The sequence below is a fragment of the Sus scrofa genome, chromosome 1 (genome assembly GCF_054392235.1).
Source record: "Sus scrofa isolate SSC_HxYL_T2T_F1_AM1 chromosome 1, Sscrofa_HxYL_maternal_Yorkshire_Landrace_v2.0, whole genome shotgun sequence".
Taxonomy (NCBI): domain Eukaryota; kingdom Metazoa; phylum Chordata; class Mammalia; order Artiodactyla; family Suidae; genus Sus; species Sus scrofa.
Window position 1 is genome coordinate 109494382 of NC_139383.1, and position 19993 is coordinate 109514374.

General features: G+C 46.3%; 2 protein-coding genes across 24 annotated transcripts in view; both read left to right on the forward strand.

Annotated features, from left to right (window-relative positions):
- The window catches only part of SMAD4 (SMAD family member 4), a 651075-nt gene that overhangs the window by 192701 nt on the left and 438381 nt on the right, over positions 1–19993 (forward strand). The gene's annotated exons all lie outside the window — the stretch shown is intronic.
- MAPK4 (mitogen-activated protein kinase 4) overlaps positions 1–19993 on the forward strand; it is a 184121-nt gene that overhangs the window by 62271 nt on the left and 101857 nt on the right. For 3 of the 23 annotated variants that reach the window (XM_084966105.1, XM_084966076.1, XM_084966109.1), the window contains exon 2: positions 17012–17156. The exons of 16 other annotated variants lie outside the window; for them this stretch is intronic. The gene's annotated coding sequence lies outside the window, so the exon portion shown is untranslated. Of the gene's footprint in view, positions 1–8495; positions 8726–10793; positions 11030–16985; positions 17157–19993 lie in introns of those variants that run through there. 4 more of the 23 variants (XM_084966130.1, XM_021093275.2, XM_084966118.1 and 1 more) reach the window with 4 other exon arrangements.

Sequence of the window (19993 nt, forward strand, 5' to 3'; positions counted from 1 at the left end):
TTGTACATTGAGTTTTAATTTGCAAGTATTCTATTTAAGGCTCTAAAGGAGTACACTATCTAAAGGAAAGTAACACATGAGTAAATTGTAGTACTGCATATGATACCACGGAGCTATTAAAGGATGCAGTGATCTCCTCTTTGATCATTTTTTTTTTGGTCTTTTTAGGGCCGCACCTGCACCATATGGAGGTTCCCAGGCTAGGGGTCAAATCGGAGCTATAGCTTCTGGCCTATGCCACAGCCACAGCAACTCGGGATCTGAGCTGCATCTGTGACATACACCACAGTTCAGGGCAACACCAGATTCTTAACCCACTGAGTAAGGCCAGGGATCGACCGTGCGTCTTCATGGATGCTAGTCAGATTTGTTTCCATTGAGTCATGATAGGAACTCCCCCTTCGATAATTTTTATAGTATGTTGCTTATAAAACAGTACATACTGTATGATCCTACTTTCCTTTAAAAATATGTTGTATCTATACAGCAAAGTCTGCATGTTACCAAAGTATTGGCCAGGATTATCTAGAGTGTTACGGTTATTCGTTGTTTTGTTGTTCTTATCTTTATTATTTGACTTTTACATAGTGAATTTGTAGTTTTTTAAAAAGCAGCATTTTTTGTTGCTTTTCTTTTTCAATATACTGATGGCAAATCCTCTAGGAAAGAATAAGCATCAGGAGTTCCCATTGTGGCACAGCGGAAACAAATCCGACTAGGAACCATGATGTTGCGGGTTCGATCCCTGGCCTTTGCTCATTGGGTTAAGGATCTGGCATTGCCTTGAGCTGTGGTGTAGATTGAAGACGTGGATTGGATCCCGAGTTGCTGTGGCTGTGGCGTAGGCCAGTGGCTACAGTTCCGATTAGACCCCTAGCCTGGGAACCTCCATATGCCGCTAGTGCAGCCCTAAAAAGACAAAAAAAAAAAAAGAAAAGAAAAAAAGAATAAGCATCATATTTATCTTTTTTCTTAAGTCCAACTTTTCCTACCTTGGTTTATGTAGGAGTTCTATAGAGGTGGTGGTGGTGTCATTGGTGACAGTGTTGTTTTAAGAAAAGTCCCTTTTAAGAAATGCAGTTCCTTCCTGGAGGGCCCTGTTGGGTACACTGTCCTGGCACAGCCCCATGGAAAGCTGTGGCTGCCTTGAGGTCTCCATACACTGTCCTGGCACAGCCCCGTGGAAAGCTGTGGCTGCCTTGAGGTCTCCAGAGAACCTGTTGTATTCAGAAGATGCCTCTTGAGTTCAAAGATGCCTCTTGAGAGCACCCCGTGGAGTGCTGAAGCATCAGTTTTGTCAAAGCACACAGCCCCTCTCTCAGCCCGTGGCTATGAATTCCATTCTGATTCCTTCTCTGGGGTACCTGGAAGATAGGAAATATCTGGAAACAAACTCACATCCACTGACTTGTGCTCACTCTAGCCCAGCCGCATGAGAGGCTGAAGGCCAGGCCACCCTGAACACTCAGCCAGCTTTGTGCTTCCTTGAATGGACTCGGGGTGCAGGTCAGGCGGAACCCAGACTGGAAAGGCCCGGTCTGCATCTGGAGGGCTGGCTTCTGTGACCTCAAGAGATGGAGCCTCAGGTGACCTGAGTCCTGGGACGCTAAGGGAGAGAAAATGTGCCAGACATGAAAAGTGAAGAGATTTTTCTCCTTCCTCCCTTCACCCTCGCCTCCAATCTTAATCTTTCTCCTTTCCTGGGTCCCCTGGCCTCATTCTCTGAGAACCCCCACCTGGCCTCCTCCTGCCACAGACCCACAGGAGTTGAGAACCAACATTCTGGGAATCAGTGTGCGTCAGGCACTTGGCAGGTGCGAGGGCTGTGACACAGACAGCAGGAGAGGCCGAGGGGCAGAACCTGTCCCTTTGTCATGGAGCTTCCACTTGAAGGAGAGAAGGCAGATGTGCTTGTGCTGGCAAGACAGAGTGTGAGGCCTGGACACCAGCGTAGACATTAAGCAGTGAATGACCGTATCAGAGGTCAGGCTGTACCCAGCACTGGGGAGGCTGCAGCTTATACCACATTGGAGGTCTTTGCAAGAAGAAGAGAGATGAACTGCTAGCCCCTCCCAGGATTCTGAAAGGGGCCCTTTCAAGTGAGGAGTTCTTGGCTTAAGCTCTGTTAGCTTCCTGGTGTGATTGTCAGGGTTCTTCAGAGAAGCAGAACCAATAGGATGTGCGTATGTGCACGCATATTCATATATATACACATATACACACACGTATGTATATATTTATATCTATACATATACATATTATGTATATATACATATGTGGATATAAAGAGGGAGGGAGAGAGTGCGAATATATACACGTAAATATTTAGTTTAAGGACTGGCTCACTTAATTGTGGAGGCTAGCAATCAGCAGGTGAGCTGGCAGGCTGGAGGCCCAGGAAGAGCCGATGTTGCAGTGAAGTCCAAAGGCCAACTGCTGGTGGAATATCCTCTCGCTCAATGTCACCATTTTTTTATGTGGGATGAGACCCACCCACGTTATGGAGGGTAATCTGCCTTACTCAGAGTCCACTGATTTTTTAATGGAAATCTCATTCAAAAACACCCTCACAGAAACTTCCAGAATAGTGTTTGACCTAATATCTGGGTACCACGGCTCAGCCAAGTTAACATATAAAATCACCCGTCACACCTGGTAAATCCGTCTCTGAAGGTGAGGTCAGCAGAGGGAAGGCATGCTGTGGGCTAAGTGGTTGGAGAAGGCTTCTGGGGAGAGGCGGACTCCAGCCAGCCTTGATGGACAGATTGGCTCCATGGTGCCTGCTCTCCTTGTGTATTAAGCCATAGGGTGGACTCAGGGGTCTGGGCACCATGACCAATGGTTGGAAAGATTCAGGGATGACTAAAGGGGCTGGTGGCCTTTGGCTCATGTGGTCATCAAGGCTGTTTCCTTGTGGCCCACACACTGTCCCACCACAAGAGTCTATTTTTCCTTTTCGTTGTCCTCTTTCTGCTCCCTTTTATCCTCCTCACCTTTTCTACCTGTCTTTGCCCTCCTCCCTCAGGTTAAACCTTGGAACAGACAAGCCCTGTCTGGTTCACCACAGGCTCTAGAAAATGAGCTTCATTGCAAATCCTCAGAATGACCCCAGCATTGGTCTGTAGTGTCACTCATGCACCTGGGTCTCCGTGATGTTCAGAAAAAGGCTTCATTGGTGCCCCCATCTGGTGCCCAAGTAACTCCCTTCTGATGTGAATCGGTGTGTCACTCATTCATAGGTATAATTTAAGGGAACCCCTATGAAATACCTGCACAGGGAACCCAGCCTCCTGGCTCTCCCCAGCACCCCCATCCATCTGCAAGACACGTACATGTGTGTTTCAGTTAAGCCTTTACCTACCAGAGGGATAGGAGGGCAAAGCATTAGAGCTCAGCACTTTTGCATTCCCCCTCTAGTCTTGGCCCGTGGCTTCCATTTCAGCTCCTGTTGTGTTTCCTCAACTGGACCTCCCTCTGGCGGGGCGGGGAGGTTCTAGAAGCAAAAAGCTGACAGAATGTCATCTGAGGAGGGTACAGTGAACAGCGATGGCCCAGTGGGGCCACAGGCACTCTCTTCTGGAATATTCCTCCCTGCTCCTTGCCACCAGCTTCAGAGTCAGCCTGGGAGCTGGAGGAAGGAGAGGCTTCAACCACATTTCTTCCTTCTCCCAAAGCCCAGCCTTGAGATCCTTCTGATTTGAAAGTGGAGCAAAAACACTCTACCACTAGGATGCATTCAAAGCAGGGTCATCTGTCCTAATGGTTTCCTGAACCAACATGGCCTGGGGGTAATGGTTCCTTGCCTGTCTTTTGCACTCATAGCTTTCAGCACTCTTCCTCACAGCACCCTGACCAGGGAGGTAAGGGAGGTAAGGAGAGGCCCTTGAGGGCCAGAACTTGAACCAGACCACATGCCCACTACTGCCTGCCCAGAAATGACGCAAAGGGCAGGGTCTCCCTTAGCCATGACTTTAGGTGTTGTTTACAAGTCACTCCAGAGACCCAGCTGCATAGGGTGCTATCTCCCAATTTCTTGGGGCCGGATGGAAGAAGCCTGTGGTAGAGAAGAAAGGAAAGAAAGCTGTTGGCATTAAGAAGCAGAAGAAGCCTTGTTGGGGGAAAAAAAAAAAAAAGGCTTTAGTGACCAAGAAACCAATGGCTGAAAAGAAGCTTGCAAAAAGAAGCCCACCCACAGAAGAAAAGGCTGCTGCCTAAACTTAAAATGGTTTGTTCCACAAATTCCCATCATTTGGACAGCTAATTTTGAACAAAGACCTGATCAAAGAGGCAGTAGGAAACATGGACGGGGGGGCGGGGGGAAGAGTCTTAGAGTTCCCACTGTGCCTCAGCAGGTTAAGAACCTGACTAGTATTCATGAGGATGTGGGTTCGATCTCTGGCCTCTCTCAGTGTGTTAAGGATCCAGCGTTGTGTCATGCTGAGCCATAGGTCTCAGATGTGGCTCAGATCTGGCGTGGCTGTGGCTATGGCGGGGGCTGGCAGCTGCATCTCCAATTCCATCCCCCAGCCCAGGAACCTCCCGTGTGCTGAGGCTGTGGCCCAAAAACGACAAAAAAAAAAAAAAAAAAAAAAAAAAAAAGAAATCTTCCTGAGGCCAGTGAAAGGAGTCTGGTGACAGCAGAGTTCCCCCTGAGATGTTAGATATTCAGACTGTAAGCCTCAGGGCCCTGGAGTGGGCAAGGTATCAGCCTCAGACAGTGTAAGAGGTGACACAGGTTATTCTCTCAAAACCCAGGTTTAGTCACCGGGGAACAAACTCCCACCAGTTCATCCCCACCCATCTGTCCCATGGTGGCTTGTAACTCTCATGCTGGGGGACAGTCCCCAGGCCGGGTGGGGGCTCGGGAGGAGGGAGGGCTGGTTCCCATTGTAGCTCTCCCCAGATGCCAAGTTGCAGCCAGCTCAGCTTACTGGCAAGAGGAGAAGCAAAAATAGTGAAAATCTGTGAATTAATAAAAACAGCCTTGAAGCAGCCGCCAAAATGTGTACAAATCATGAAGTAATTAGAAGTGTGAAGAATTCTATCGGGTTGGCTGTTTCCAAATCCAGCATCTGATCGCTTTAGGAGGCCGAGGGCTGGCAGGCCGGGGGAGGAGAAATTCTTTCCATTGCCTTCTGATCCTGCCTCCTTGGAGCCTGGGTTTCTCGAAACCCTTTGGGGGTCTTGGCAGTTGCCCTCGAACCCGCCTAAATCAAATGTGGACCTTTGGAAAGCCCATGCAAGATCTTATCCCAGTAGCATCTTGTACTTTATAATAAAACTTTAAAGTTTTGTAGAGTGTTTTTTTGGATCAATGGTTTTATTTAATCTCACCATCACCAGATATTTTTATGTCAGTGTTTTTTTTCTGAGGCGGAAACTAAGGCCCAGAGAGTAAAGTGATATGAACCTAATTCTAAGAACTAACTAGTAGCAGAATCAGGGTCTCCTGAAAATCCCTCCACCCTCTTCCTCTGCCACCCACATTCTTCCTTTGGACCCTGCCATGTCTCAGTGGTGTTTTAGATGTTTGTATCTCACAAGTCTCATGGCAGCCAACGGCTGTTCTGTTAGGCCATGGTTCAACCCATTTGCTTGATTAATAAACTGAGGCTCAGGCTGTTAGCTATTTGTTGATTTTCATTTCATTTTATATCCAGATTAGACTGGGGAGAAGAAAAGGATACATTGTTCTTGTCTTTTTGGAAACACTTTATGGGAAGAGATTTCAGGCCTTAAGTCTTGTCATGTACCTGGTGAGAAGGATTAGAAATATATATGTGATGAGAATATGCGATGAGAGTTTCTTTGTTTGGCCTTGATCTTTCTGACCGTGGGGGCTTTAAGAGTAGGTGTTCACACTCAGTGATTCAAGGGAGGACATGGCTCAGGGCTGAAATGCAGCCCTGCTCAGCGTTAGAAATTCTGAGAGCAGAAATCGGAGCAGAACCCTGAGAGAGTCATGTAACGAGCTTGACGTGTGTTGTTAATTCCCTGAACGGCTTCGAAAGCTCCCAGGGGGGATGGAGTTTACATGGTTTACAGCCAGATCAAGCAAACAACAGTGTGATTAAGTTACACGCTTTAGCTGGCTTCATAACCAGAATAGAAACGTACTTGTTACTTGGGGATGGAAAGTTTTCAACAGAGCCCTGGCTGCTTGCACAGACTTGAGGCAGAGGAGATGGGGGAGTCGGGAGCAGTGCCAGCTATGGAATTTGAGGTGCCTACTGCAAAAGGAAGATGTGGACCTCTTGTTTGAAAATTAAGAATTTCAAGATGGCCACAGCAGAGTGTTAAACCAAGTGCAAGGTCCCTCTGAGCACAGAGGGTGTATAGGTCAGAAGCCTTTGAAGCCACTGGAGGAGAGAGGTCATGAGCCTGGGGCTAGTGGGTTCTTTGTGCACCAAATGGCACTGTCTGGAAGGTCAGGGATGAAAGTCATTCAGCTTAGGTTTCTGGAGTCACTCGGATGCCCCAACTAGATTCCAAGCTACAAGGATTCAGCCACGCGAGAGCAAGAGCTGCCAAGGGGCATCAGACCATCAGCTCAGAGAGTTTCGAGAATTACTAACCTTGTCTGTTTCCTATCTGTAAATTGGCTGAATGATAGTAAGGCCCACCTCTGTTGTAAGGACTAAAAGCACATTACCTGTTATCACGTACAAGTGTCCGGACACATCAAGGGCTTTAATGAAGGTCAGCAAAGAAGACAGGCATGTAAACTGCCTGCTGTGTGATAGTGATGGGAGGGAGCTGGAAGATGAGGTTGAGGAATGCCACTCTTTGGGGCATTCAACTTGTCTGGATCCTGGCTTGTTCCTTTTAAATGGATACTGAGACTTGAGGGGCAAGGTGGGAGTCTTATATCACAAAGCTATTCCCTCCTCTCACTCCCTCCAGACTGGCCTCTCATTGCCATCCTAGGGATCCAAGAATGCCCCAGTACTGACCTAAGCTGGCCTCTGTGTTCACAGCATCCTCTCCTGACCCACTCTTGAAGGTCCTGAAATTATGCTCTTTTTCAATCCCCCCCTTGCCAGGTTTTCCATGACCTGCTGGGTAAAGTTATATTCCCTATCCTAATACTCAGAGCACGCCCCCTTCTGACTACACCTGCCTTGCTGGCCATGCCCCCTCCCATCACTCCATTATGCAGAACCAGCTTCTCACCCTTATTTCATCAGCTTCAGTATTTTCTCTACCCGAGAGTCTCACCTGGGTTTGCAGTCAAATTCAATTCCAAGTGCCTCTCCTTATAGCCCTTCTGTAACAGAATACAATTGAGCCTCATCATTCACGGATCCTGCTTTTGCCAATTCACCTCCCCACAAATGTCTATTTGTAACCCTCAATGCAATACTCCTGGTGCTTTCACTGCTATTCACGGTCATGTGCAGAGCAGAAAGGCCAAAAATTCGAGTTGCCCCCCCATGCATGTTTCCCAGCTGAGATCCAACAAGGTAATAGTGCGTTCATATTTCAGCTCTCAGATTGTAAACAAGCTTTCTTTCTGTGCCTACTTAATGCCACTTTTGTGCATTTGGTACTTTTTGTTGATGTCACTGTTTGAAATGCCTCTAAGAATAGACCTTAAGGGCTATCTCATGTCCCTAAGGGCAGGAAGATTGTGATATGCTCTTTGGAGAAAATACCCATAGCACATGTATGATGAGCATCCTTCAACCTGGCATTATGGTGGTTATGGTGCTACTGACCTTGAGTTCAGTGTTGATGAATCTACAATATGGTACATCCAGGAAAAGGGAGAGGAAATTCACTAAAATGTATATGAAGCTGCTTCATTGTTTTGACCAGAGGCTCCAAGGGACCTGACCCTGTATATCCTCTGGGAACAATGGTTCAGTAGTCACTAATTCAGTGTTCTGTGTTTGTGGAGACTTTATAGAACATAACTGCCAGGAATAATGGGAATCAGCTGTACAAAAAAAAAAAAGCTAAGTTTCTACTATCAGACAAATGTCTTCTCTGATTCTACACTGATGTCTGTCAATTTTATTTGATACTCATTCAAACCCTGCCTTCTGATGGCCCCACAATTGTTACTTTAACTCTCCAGGTGTGGCCCCTACAGGGACAATAAGTGCCTTGAGGGAAAAAAAAAAAAAAACCATTGGCCCTCACAGTGTCCTTCCTAGGGAGGTAGACAATGAAGATGAGCTGAAGCCTAAGGCAGAGAAATTGTTAGAGTGGAAAGTGCTTGCAGAGAGCTACTAGACACAGCGGCAAGTAATACAACAGAAGCTCTATCCTCAAGAAAAACCTTAGAGCGCCTACCCTACACTCCCCCCACCCCAGAGATGTGTGAGAAGCAGAGGTGTTTGTAAAAGCACAGAGTGAACTTTGAAAGTGCCATGTCAGTGTTCTCTGCTGTTGACATCTGTGGGTGGCCATGGGGAAGGGATCACTGTGGGGGCTGCCTGTGATCTCCATGACAACGGGGCACCCATGTGGCCTGGAGAGGCTGACTCAGTGCTTTTCCAGCCAGGCCCCACCGTGTTAAGCTGCCAAGCTCAAAATCAATTGAGCTGCCCAGAGGAGAAGGTGAGTTATCACAAGGTATCGTCCTTGGGCTGCTACCTGCTGGAACCGCCACCTTCTCTGTGGCAAAAGCCACCTATTTTCCTGTCCATCTTCATGTGGCCAGGAGTGGTGACCGATGGGGCCTCGGCTACTCGGTCCCAGCAGGGCTTCTTTGGAGTCTGTAAGTGCCGTGGGGTTGCACATACACCTGTGTTTCTTTTCTTCTTCTCTTCACTGGGGAGGTTTGTTTTTCTACTTGTCCTTCGGTTTCCACATGATTAGATTTGTGAGGTGTTTTCCTCTGTGTTTTGTTGGAATCTGCTCTCCTTTAGCAGGAACCACGTCGGTGTGCCCTCTGCTGTGATTTCCCCCAGCTAGTTCTCTAGGATTCTTTCACATTCTCTCAGAGTCTATCTCTCATTCTCGGTATTTGTGGATAATATTAAGTGACTTCCAGCTTTATCATTCCTTGAGGACAGAGTGTGGGTCTGCTTTTTTTAAATTTTTTTTATAGCTGCCCCTGCAGCATATGGAAGTTCCCAGGCTAGAGGTTGAATGGGAGCGGGAGCTGCAGCTGCCGGTCTATACAACAGCCACAGCAACACCAGATCCGAGCCATGTCTGCAGCCTGAGCCACATCTGTGAGCTACACCACAGTTTGCAGCAATGCTGGATCCTTGACCCACTGAGTGAAGCCAAGGATCGAACCCACATCCTCATAAATATTAGTCACATTCTTAACCTGCTGAGCCAGAATGGGAAGTCCTGGGGTTTTTTTTTTTGTTTGTTTTTTTTGTTTGTTTGTTTGTTTTTTTAGGTACCACCATGCCTAGTATAATATGGAGAAGGTCATAGATTTATTATTATTATGTATTGAACTGATGGAGTTGTTTAATGAAAGTCAACAAAGTTTAAGGTCTTATACCTGGGTCCCTGGGGCAACAAGGAAAAGGACCAGCTCACGATCCTCATCTGTCCCAAGGGTCTGTGTGACAGAGAGGCTTCAGCTTAGCTCTTCTCTACTCTGTGGTGAGGGAGAGGCTGGTTGTGACATGAAAGAGGTGGAAGGGACACTAGGAAGTCCCTGTCGAGTCTAGAAGATCCTCAAGGGCACTGGGGAATCCCTTTCACGAGAAATCTTCAGGAGAGGGTGACATACATCTGTCTGGAATGTTTGCCTGGAAACGGGCCTGCCTGGGAAGGGACAGCTGGTCCCAGGCAGCCATGGCTCGGCCCAATGCCCTGCGCTATTGTGGCAGGAGGGTCCCGGAGGTCCTGCTTCCTGGAGCAGTGAGCAGCTGCCCTAGTCCACTTAAGTACCATAAGATGCAGTGGATCAGAGAATGTTCTAATGCATCTCTAGGATGGTTGATAACACATGGGCTTCTGAGGGTTTGATTCTTATCAGCTACCTCCCTTTCTTTAGGGTGACCAGGCCAAGCCACTTGGGCATGATGCTGCCAGACTAATTTCACTAAACCACCCTTGACCCAATTGCTCAGAAGCCCTCAGTGACCTCACCTCGACGGAGGGATAAAATCCTAACTCCTCTAAAATCCTTAAGGTCAGGACCTCCCTCTGATACTCCTGACCAGTGTCCTCAGGACAGTGGATATGGCCAGTGATGAAATGCTGCGTGTCACTTTGATTTTACCTTTAGTCACTTCTGGAGAATGGTGGGACTATAGAATGTTCTGCCAGTCAGCTGACTCTCCATCCTTAGAAAGCACAGTCCAGGAGTTCCCGCTCTGGTTCAGTGGGTTAAGAACCCAACACAGTGTCCTTCAGGATGTGGGTTGGATCCCTTGCCCTGATCAGTAGGTTAAAGATCTGGTGTTGCTGCAAGCTGCGGTGTACAGTCACAGATGCAGCTCGGATCCGGTGTTGCCATGGCTGTGGCATTAGGCTGGCAGCTGCAGCTCCAATTCGACCCCTAGCAGGGGAACTTCCATATGCTGCAGGTGAAACCATAAAAAGAAAAAAAATTTTTTAAATAAAAATTATGAAAAAGAAAGAAAGCGCCATCCAGCAGGGTCAGAGTTTCACTGTGGGCATTGCTTTATGTATAGTCAGGTGGGGGCATTAGAAAGAGTTCAGAGAGGACCGGCACTAAGCATCCAGTGCAAGTCAGGGTGGAGGGTGGGAAACAGCAGTTTCCTTGGCAGTTGAAATTCAGGTTTGTTTTGTCTGGGTCCCCGCCACTCCCGGCTTTTCATATCTCCCAGGTACATCATTTCTCTCCTTTGCAGACAGGCCTAATGAAAACTGGAACCTCCCTTCCCATCAGCCTGTAGCAAAGATGAGCAGGAATGTTTTGAGCAGTGCTGGGTGCTGCTCCTGGAGCGGACGGGATGCGAGCTCCTGGCACCATCATTGACGTGAGCTTTGCTGGCACATGCAGTGTCTTTTCAGCCTGGCTGTCAGCATTTCTTCTTTCCAGGAAAATTAAGGAATGTGTGCTTTCAGAGTTGAGTTCAAGGGCAAGGTGAGTTCAGTTCTAGGAGTGAGAAATCTAAGTGGTTTGTTGGAGTGACTTGGAAAGAGGACAACACGTCTGATATTCGCTGGCATTTATTTTGTTCCCAGCTGTTGGCATGGGTCACACCCTGCATCATGTCATATGCTGTATTTGACTTAACATCTTGTGTTAGAGCACCAGCATTTTTGCTTTTTTTTTTTTCTTTTCGCTTTCAGGGCCACACTTGTGGCATATTGAAGTTCCCAGGAGGCCTGCACCACAGTCACAGCCATCTCAGGGTCAGAGCTCATCTGTGACCTATGCCACAGCTTGTAGCAACGCCAGATCCTTAACCCACTGAGCAAGACCAGGGATTGAACCTGTATCCCCATGGATACTAGTCATGTTCATTACTGCTGAGCCGCCACGGGAACTCCAGCATTAGCTCTTTTGGAGAAGTGATAATAATCTGTTATCTGTCTCTCATTCCCCCATGTGTGTTTGTGTGTGGCATGGAGGAAACTCCATCACCTGAGACGGCCAGGCTTGGTTCTTAATAAGGGAGCCGGGGAACAACTGCGAACCAGGAATTACTAAAGATGAAAATATATTGGTTCAACGTGCAAATAATATTATCCCTATTACAGCCATATGCTTTAGTCTTTCTCTTCTAAATCCTTAATGCTGAAGATTCTGAGTCATTTTCCTATTTCCCCTTCCTGCGTGATTAGACGAGGGCCATGCCGGGTCTCGAGCGCCCCAGGGTGGTGGTTCTCAACCCTGATGGCATGATCTGAGGCTCCCTGGGTGAGATCCAGGCTTCAGAGCTGTCAGACTCCCAGGTGATTCCAGTGAGCAGCCAAGGCTGAGCGCGAGCTATTTGAGGGCAGGGAATCTGTTTTATTAATCACTTTATCTCCAGGGCCTCCTAGAGTGCTTGGCACAGAGTATTCAACAAATGTCAGTGCCTCCTGTTACTATCTCCTCATGGATGTCACATACGTACTCCAGGATGTCAAATGATGTGATCCTCAGACCAAGCCTTTCCCTCTTCCAGGGCTCCCCACCTCAGGATTTGCATCCCTGTCTGTCTAAAGTGCAAGCTAGGGAGTTCCTGTTGTGGTGCAGCAGAAACGAATGCGACTAGGAACCATGAGGTTTCAGGTTCGATCCCTGGCCTCGCTCAGTGGGTTAAGGATCCAGCATTGCTACGAGCTGTGGTGTAGGTCACAGACGTAGCTCAGATCCCGCATTGCTATGATGTGGTGTAGACAGGTAGCTGCAGCTCCGATTAGACCCCTAGCCTGGGAACCGCCATATGCTATGGGTGCAGCCCTAAAAAAAAAAAAAAAAAAAAAGACAAAATAAATAAATAAAATAAAGTGTAAGCCAGAAGCTTGGACTTCGTCTTTGATGCCCCTCCCCTCCATCCCAGCCCTTCACTGTGGGGTTTTACACACAAAGTCTCCAACACAACTGTGCATTTGTTCCCATAGCACCAGCACATCCTCATCCGAGGTCCTATCAGCAACCCCTGAACCACCTCAGATGCTTCCTAGTCAGGCCACCTGTGTGCCTATAGCCCCACCGTCCACCTTCCACACCACAGTCAGATTCAGCTTACAAAACACAAGTGTGATCTTGTGGTCTATTGATTAAAGCCCTTCCGTGACTTTCCACTGCGTTGGGGACTAAATTCCTTAATCTTGTTGACAAGGCCACGTGGCCTGGTCCTCAGGTCCCCCTCATCCGGTCCACTAGACCCCAGGTTCTGATTTACCTTCTCCATGGGAATCCACTTTGCTCTCTGCCACATCCTTGCCCTCCAGCCACTCTCGCTTTCACTTCCTTGAATCCCGCACTCCCTCCAGCCTTAGGGCCTTTGCACATGCATTTCCGTCCATCTGGAACACTAACCCCTCACTCCCTCTCTGTCCCTGCCTCACTAACCGCTGCTGATCCTTCAGAGCCCTTACCCCAGTGACACCTTCTCAGGCCCTAGCCAAAAATTCCTCTGTCGCCTGGTCTTGTAGCCTCAGGCCTGCTTCTCCATATTGGTTACCTCAATTTGTAGCTCACCTTCCAACAGGCTGATTTTTTTGACCCAGAGAGTCATTTTTTTTGACTCTCTGCTCCACCTGACTGCTACCCCAGAGAGCAGAGGCTGATCTCATTTTGCTCATTTTATCCCCAGACTGAGCAAAAGACAGAATACCTAGAACATGCTAAGTTTTTGCTGACTGAATGCAAGGATTTACTTGCAGAACAGCCCCAGGTCTCTTGGGTCCTTGAGCTCTGTGACCAGGTGTAGCAGCTGGCTTCTCTTGTCACCTTTTTTCTGAGGCAGGGGCTGCCTCTCCTGCCTGAGACCTCATGGTGGTTCCTAACAACACAGGTCTATGAAAGATACCAGGTGACACATCTGCTTTGCTCTATTTTCTGCAACCTCCTAAAGATCTATTAATATTCATGCCCATCAATTGCTTTTCTTTGGGAATCTTTTGCTATTTCTTTTTCTTTTTTTTCTTTTTACAGCCGCACCTGTAGTGTATGAAAGTTCCTACGCTAGGAGTCAAATCTGAGCTGCAGCTGCCATCCTATGCCACAGCATGGCAGCACTGGATCTGAGCCACATCTGTGACAACACTGGATTCTTAACCCACTGAATGAGGCCAGGGATTCAAGCTGCATCCTCACAGAGACAACATTAGGTCCTTAACCCATTGAGCCACAACGAGAACTCCTCTTTTGCTATTTTTTAAATCTCCTTAGAACTTTCCCAAATCTTAGTTTTTAGGGTTTAAGGTATATCCTCTGTTCTTCTCTTGGGCCCACAAGCGTTTTCAGGAGTTGCTCTTTTTTGTTTTGAATCCCATGCCTTGGTGGTATGTCATCTAGGTGCTTTCCCACTGTGGCCTCACAGTGATGCTGGGCGGCTTGGGGGAATGTGAGAGGACCTCTCTTTTTTAGATGAGAACATGAGATTCAGGACCACCATCTCCCAGTTCCCATCACGGTCTCCTAATTGCCTTTAATTCACCGCACACTCTCCCCTCGTTTTATTTTATTTTTCCATTATAGTTGATTTACAATGTTCTGTCAATTTCTGCTGGAAATTTCTATTCTTTTTCTCACATTATCCTCCATCATGTTCCATCACAAGTAAATAGATATAGTTCCCTGTGCTATACAGCAGGATCTCATTGCTTATCCACTCCAAATGCAATAGTTTGCATCTGCTAACCGCACACACCCAGTCCATCCCACTCTCTTTCCCTCCCCCTTGGCAATCACAAGTCTGTTCTCTAAGTCCATGAGTTTCTTTTCTGTAGAAAGATTCATCTGTGCCATATATTAGATTCCAGATATGTGATATTATGTGGTATTTGTCTTTCTCTTTATGACTTACAACACGTAGTATGAGAATCTGTAGTTCCATCCATGTTGATGCAAATAGCATTAGTTTTTCTTTTTATGGCTGAGTAGTAGTCCATTGTGTTTATGTACCACCTCTTCTTAATCCATTCATCTGGTGATGGATATTTAGGTTGTTTCCATCTCTTGGCTATTATGAATAGTGCTACAATGAACATAGGGGTTTATGTATCTTTTTCAATGAAAGCTTTGTCCACATATATGCCCAAGAGTGGTATTTCTGGGTCATATGGTAGTTCTATATTTAGTTTTCTCTCCCCTCATTTTAAAAGCCACTAGAAACTAAACCCTACATCTAAATCCTTATTTCTTTGAACCTCCCCCAAATAGTATAGAACATTAGGCTAGACCTTAATTACCTGGTATTGTGACCTTCTAAGGTATTTCCCATCTCTGGACCTCATTTTACTGATTTTGTAAAATGAGAGTGTTTGGACTAGACTATTAAGGATCTTTCAGTAGTAATACTGGTAATAATAATAATAATAATATTTACAGTAATAATAATATTAGCTAATATTTAATTGGGCACTTACCATGTATCAAGCACTAAGTATTTTACATTGTCTAGGAAAATGCTGTGTTTTTCCTTTAGTCTCACTATGACACTTCTGAAACCAGATGTGGGAAGTGGGGAGTTCTCTGACACCAACCAATTAGGTGACACCAGCTGGGTGTCTGACACTTCAGTTCAGTTCTGACGCTATCTACCTGGAGATAGCATCAGATTCTACAGGTGAAGGGCTCAGTCCTATGAAACTGCACCCACCTCAGATTCAATTCCAAGTCCAGGTTGTCACCTGTGCTTCCAACCAGTTGGCTGTCAACCAGAAGTTCCCATGACTCTCTACTTAGATTCAGTTAATTTGACAGAACAGCTTGCAGAACTCAGGAATAACAGTTTATGTACTAGATTTCTGGTCTATTACAAAGGATGTTAAAGGATATTAATAAATAGCCCAATTAAATGGTACACATGATGAGGTCCAGAAGGGTCCTCAAAACAGACTTCTGTCCCTGTGGAGTTTGGGGTGTGAAACTTTCCAGCACGTGGTTACATCCTTATTCATCAACCCGGAAGCCTTCCAAACCCATACTTCTGGGATTTATGGAGGCTTCACCATGCAGACATAATCATAAATTCTGGCCCCTCTCTCCTCTTTGGAGAATGGGAAGTGGAGCTGAAAGTCTAAGCTTTTAATCTTGGCTTAGTCTTGCTGGTGATCAGCCCCCATCCAGAAGCCCACCAAGAATCACTTCAGCAGAACAAAAGATGCTCTTACCACTCAAGAAATTCCAAAGGATTTAGAAGCTCTGTGTCAGACACTCCCATCACTCAGGAAATTATAAGCGATATAGGAGCTCCGTGTCAGGATCCAGGATCAAAGACCAAATATTAGCAGGAACGAAGAACATATATATATTCTCATATACACATATAGCTAAAATTTAAATTATTTAATCCCCTCTACAAGCATCCAAGTAGGGATTTCTATGGCTCAATATTACAAATGTTGAAACTCAGGAACAGTGAAATTAAACAACTCACTCAAAGCCACAGAGCCAGAAAATGACAGAGCTGGGATTCAAATCCAGGATCACTGGCTCCAAAGCCCCCATTCTTCACCAGCTAGAGTTCAAGGCAGAGACCAGGCTTTGGGGTCAAACAGATCTGGTTTGAGCGCTGACTCTGCCATTTATCAGCTGCACGATCCCAGCCAGGCCACTTTGTACACCTGTTTTCCAGTATGTAAAATAGGGATAATACCTGCAGCATATGTACCAGGTGGCTTCAGTTGCCATAACAAGGGACTATAGACATTTATTTTCTCACCATCCTGGAGGCTAGAAGTCCAAGATCAAGGTGTCCACAGCATTAGTTTCTCTGGAGGCCTCTCCCCTTGGCTTGCAGGTGGTGCTTCTTACCGTGTCCTCACGTGGTCTTCACTCTGCTCATGCATGTCTGTGTCCTAATCTCTTTTAATAAGGACCCCAGTCACAGTGGATTAGGACTCACCCATTTGCTCTCCTTTTGCTTTAATCAGCTCTTTAAAGGTCCTGTCTTAAGATACAGTGACAGTCTGAGATCATGGGGGTTAGGGGTTCCACATCTGAATTTAGGGGGTTATACAGTCCAGCCCCAAATGAGAGAGTTTTGTGCACCTTCTAGGATATGGTGTTGAGTAGAGTGCCTGACACAGTGTAGACACTCCATTAATGCCATTCCTTCCCTTGTCCTCTCTGTACCAGTTCTGACTCTACCTCCATCCCTTAATTCCTGGGTAATGATGAGATGTGATGCATGGCTGGCAACATGGATGTGAGCTCTGGGTGGAATCTCTTTGGCAGCTGTTTCTAGAGTGGAAAAAATCTCACCTTCATTTTAGATCACTTATGGTGGAGTTTACAGTCCTCGAAGTAACTCTGGAGGCTTTGAAGTCTTAGAAAAATATTGTGATAAATCCCAAGACGTCAAACTTGTGTGACATAACTTTTTCCAAGGATGGCAACTTGCCTTTCAAATGTGAATTTCTCCTTCTGCTCCCAGTAAGGCGACATCTCCCTCCCTTGCAGTTGAATAGCCGAGGCTTTAGCGCTTTTCCTACAAACAACAACAGGCATCGAGGAGCTGCGTTTGCTGTGCCCTGGCGGTCCCTGTGTTTGCTTCTGGCTGCCTCGTCCTCCTGGGAACCCACTTTTCCGAAGTCCCAGGTTAGAGGTGAGTTGCCTGAGAGGAGCCAGGAGAGTAGAAACATCAATTTAGCACTGCTGAGTTAATGAAGATGCTGTAGCATGGTGAAGCGATCATGAAAAGAGATGCAGGAGCTTTTAGAGAGAAAGTTCTGGAAGAACTGAGGAGCAGCAGCAGCGTTGTAAAAAACAGCAGCCGCTGTGGACACACCGAGTGCTATTATGTGCCAAACCAAGCAATGCTCTTTAGGTGCAGTGTCTCTGCCCTCAGAGTAGGTTTAATGATCCCCTTTCTTCAGACAAGTAACTGAGGCTTGGGAAGCCTAAGCAACTCACCCCCCAAGGGGCCACAGCTTGTAACCAGCAGAGTCAGGGTCCAAAGCCAAGCCTGCTTCTCTGCAGAACTCAGCAGAGGTAGAAATTTTACTCAGGGGCTCCAGAGGGCACAATCTGGGAATGGGTCATGTGGGTGACCGGATGGATGGGGCAGGACAGCTGCCTTCGAGGTGGAAGGGGCAGGACAGCTGCCTTCGAAGTACCTGGTGCCCAGAGCTGAAATGACCTTGTCTCTTTGGGATATGCTGGGGATGCAGAAAAACACAGCTCAGCCTCAGCCTGTGGGGAGAGTAAGCAAGCAGCCTCGAAGAAACTAAAGAAATTCTTTCGGGGCTGGTGCCAAGCTTGATGACTGGAAATGGGAGTGAACCTGGAAAGCAGACATTCTTACACTTGAGCCAAATTAGCTAAATTCTAAGATAGCAATTTGTCATCTGCCTTTTCTGTGTGTACATTCATCCCTTGGTTTGTGTGGTGGTTGGGTCCCAGGATCCCAGCAGATACCCAAGTCCGCGGAGGCTCAAGTCCAGTAGTCAGTTCTTGGTATCTGCGGATGCACAACCTGACAATATGGAAGGACAGTTTGCACCCCAAGAGGACCCTATTCCCTAGTTGTTGATTTGAGTGAGCTCTCAGACTTTGGTGTTCTATTAGGAGAGGTTGGGAGGGCATGAGAAAAAGCTGTAATCTCAATGTCAAACCACTTTTTCTTTATTATTTTTTATTCTGTCTATAAAATTATGGCTATTGTGGGAAATTAGGGAGAAAAACACGGGAAAGTGGTTTTTTTTGTTGTTTTTTGTTTGTTTGTTTTTGGTTTTTTTTTTTTGCTTTTTAGGGCCGCACCTGTGGTGTATGGAAGTTCCTACACTAGGGGTCAAAGCAGAGCTATAGCTGCTGGCCTATGCCACAGCACAGAAACTCAGGATCCAAGCCGCATCTGCGACCTACACCACCACGGCAATGCCTGATCCTTAGCCCATTGAGCGAGGCCAGGGATTGAACCTGCATCCTCATGGATACTAGGATTCATTTCCGCTGAGCCACAATGGGAACTCCAAACACAGGAAATTATAAAGGAAAAAATTTCTGTAATCTACCACTTGCAGATAACCATCAAAAAATTTTAAAACTACTGGAGTCCCCACTGTGGCACAGTGGGTTATGAACCTGACTGCAGCAGCTCGGTTTGCCATAGAGGCACGGGTTTGATGCCCAGTCTGGAACAGTGGGTTAAAAGGATCTGGCATAGGATTTGATCCTCAGCCCAGGAACTTCATATGCCTTGAGTGCAGGGAAAAAAAAAAAAAAATCGAAGACTGCCATTCAGTCTCTTTCCTATCCAATTTTAAATCAACAGAAAAAGAAATCATACTTTGCATCATTTAGTAAACTTTTATCACCTAGTGCAATATCATGCACATTTTCCCATGTCTTTAAATGTTTTTTTTGAACTGAAGTTTTCTTCCCACAATGGGTGATGAACCATAAACTAAGTAGTCTTTCCTTCTTGGTTGAGTTTCTTCTCTTGATTAGCTCACCTGGTAGGTGACCATTAGGGAGCTCCCAAGAGCAGAACAGAGTGTCTGTTTTGGGAGATCTATGCTATTTTTATACAGTTCACTCTGTTCCTAGTTATCTATAAGATCAACTAACAGAGGTCTAAGCTTGTGTCTGTATCCAGTATTTACAGCCACCTCACATTTTTTTTGTCCTCCAAATAGAAACAGTTCAAAGTGTCACAAACCTTTTATTCTGGAAGTGAATATTAGAGAACGATGATTCACCTTGGGAGGTGTGGGCACAACCCAAGGTTATTTATAGACATCCACTCATATACACAATCTTTATAGATACACGTATAGAAAAGCAATGGGCAAGTGGTAAAGACCACCACATTGGGAATAGAAAAGTTGCTATAATGAGATGTTTTAAAGGAAACTGACAGTCAGAGACATACTACAGAACAGGCTTTTTACAAACCTCCTGGGGTCCACACCAGCAGTGTGGCCATTCAGAAGTCATGCTCTGCCACCTGGGGAAACTCGGGTTTCTACCCCAGTCTCAAATGGTTCTGGTTCCCAGGACATTCCTCTTTTCTTACAAAAAAGTCATATGAATGGCCTTGCCATAGGAACAGGAATTGCAACTGCTCTCAACCCTTCCATTGGCCTTCACACAGACACATATACAGACCTATGTGTTAGTGGCTGAACAGCCAGAGGAGGAGAAGAGGGGACAATTTACAAACAATTTACAAAAAGCTATTTGCCAATTCATGAATCAGTGTTTTTTCACTTTGCTATTGCCCAGGACTTTTGTTTGTCAATTTCAGGAGCATTATCTGAGCTGCCGCCTGAAAAAAAAAAAAAAAAAAAAAAATGTTGGTTGAGTGAGAAGTCCAGTTTGTGACATAAGATCAAGGTCCATTTTTTTTTTTCTTTTTTCTCTCTCTTTTTTTTCCTAACTGTACCAGGGAAGTTCCTGGGCCAGGGGATTGAATCTGAGCAGCAGCTGTGACCCATGCCA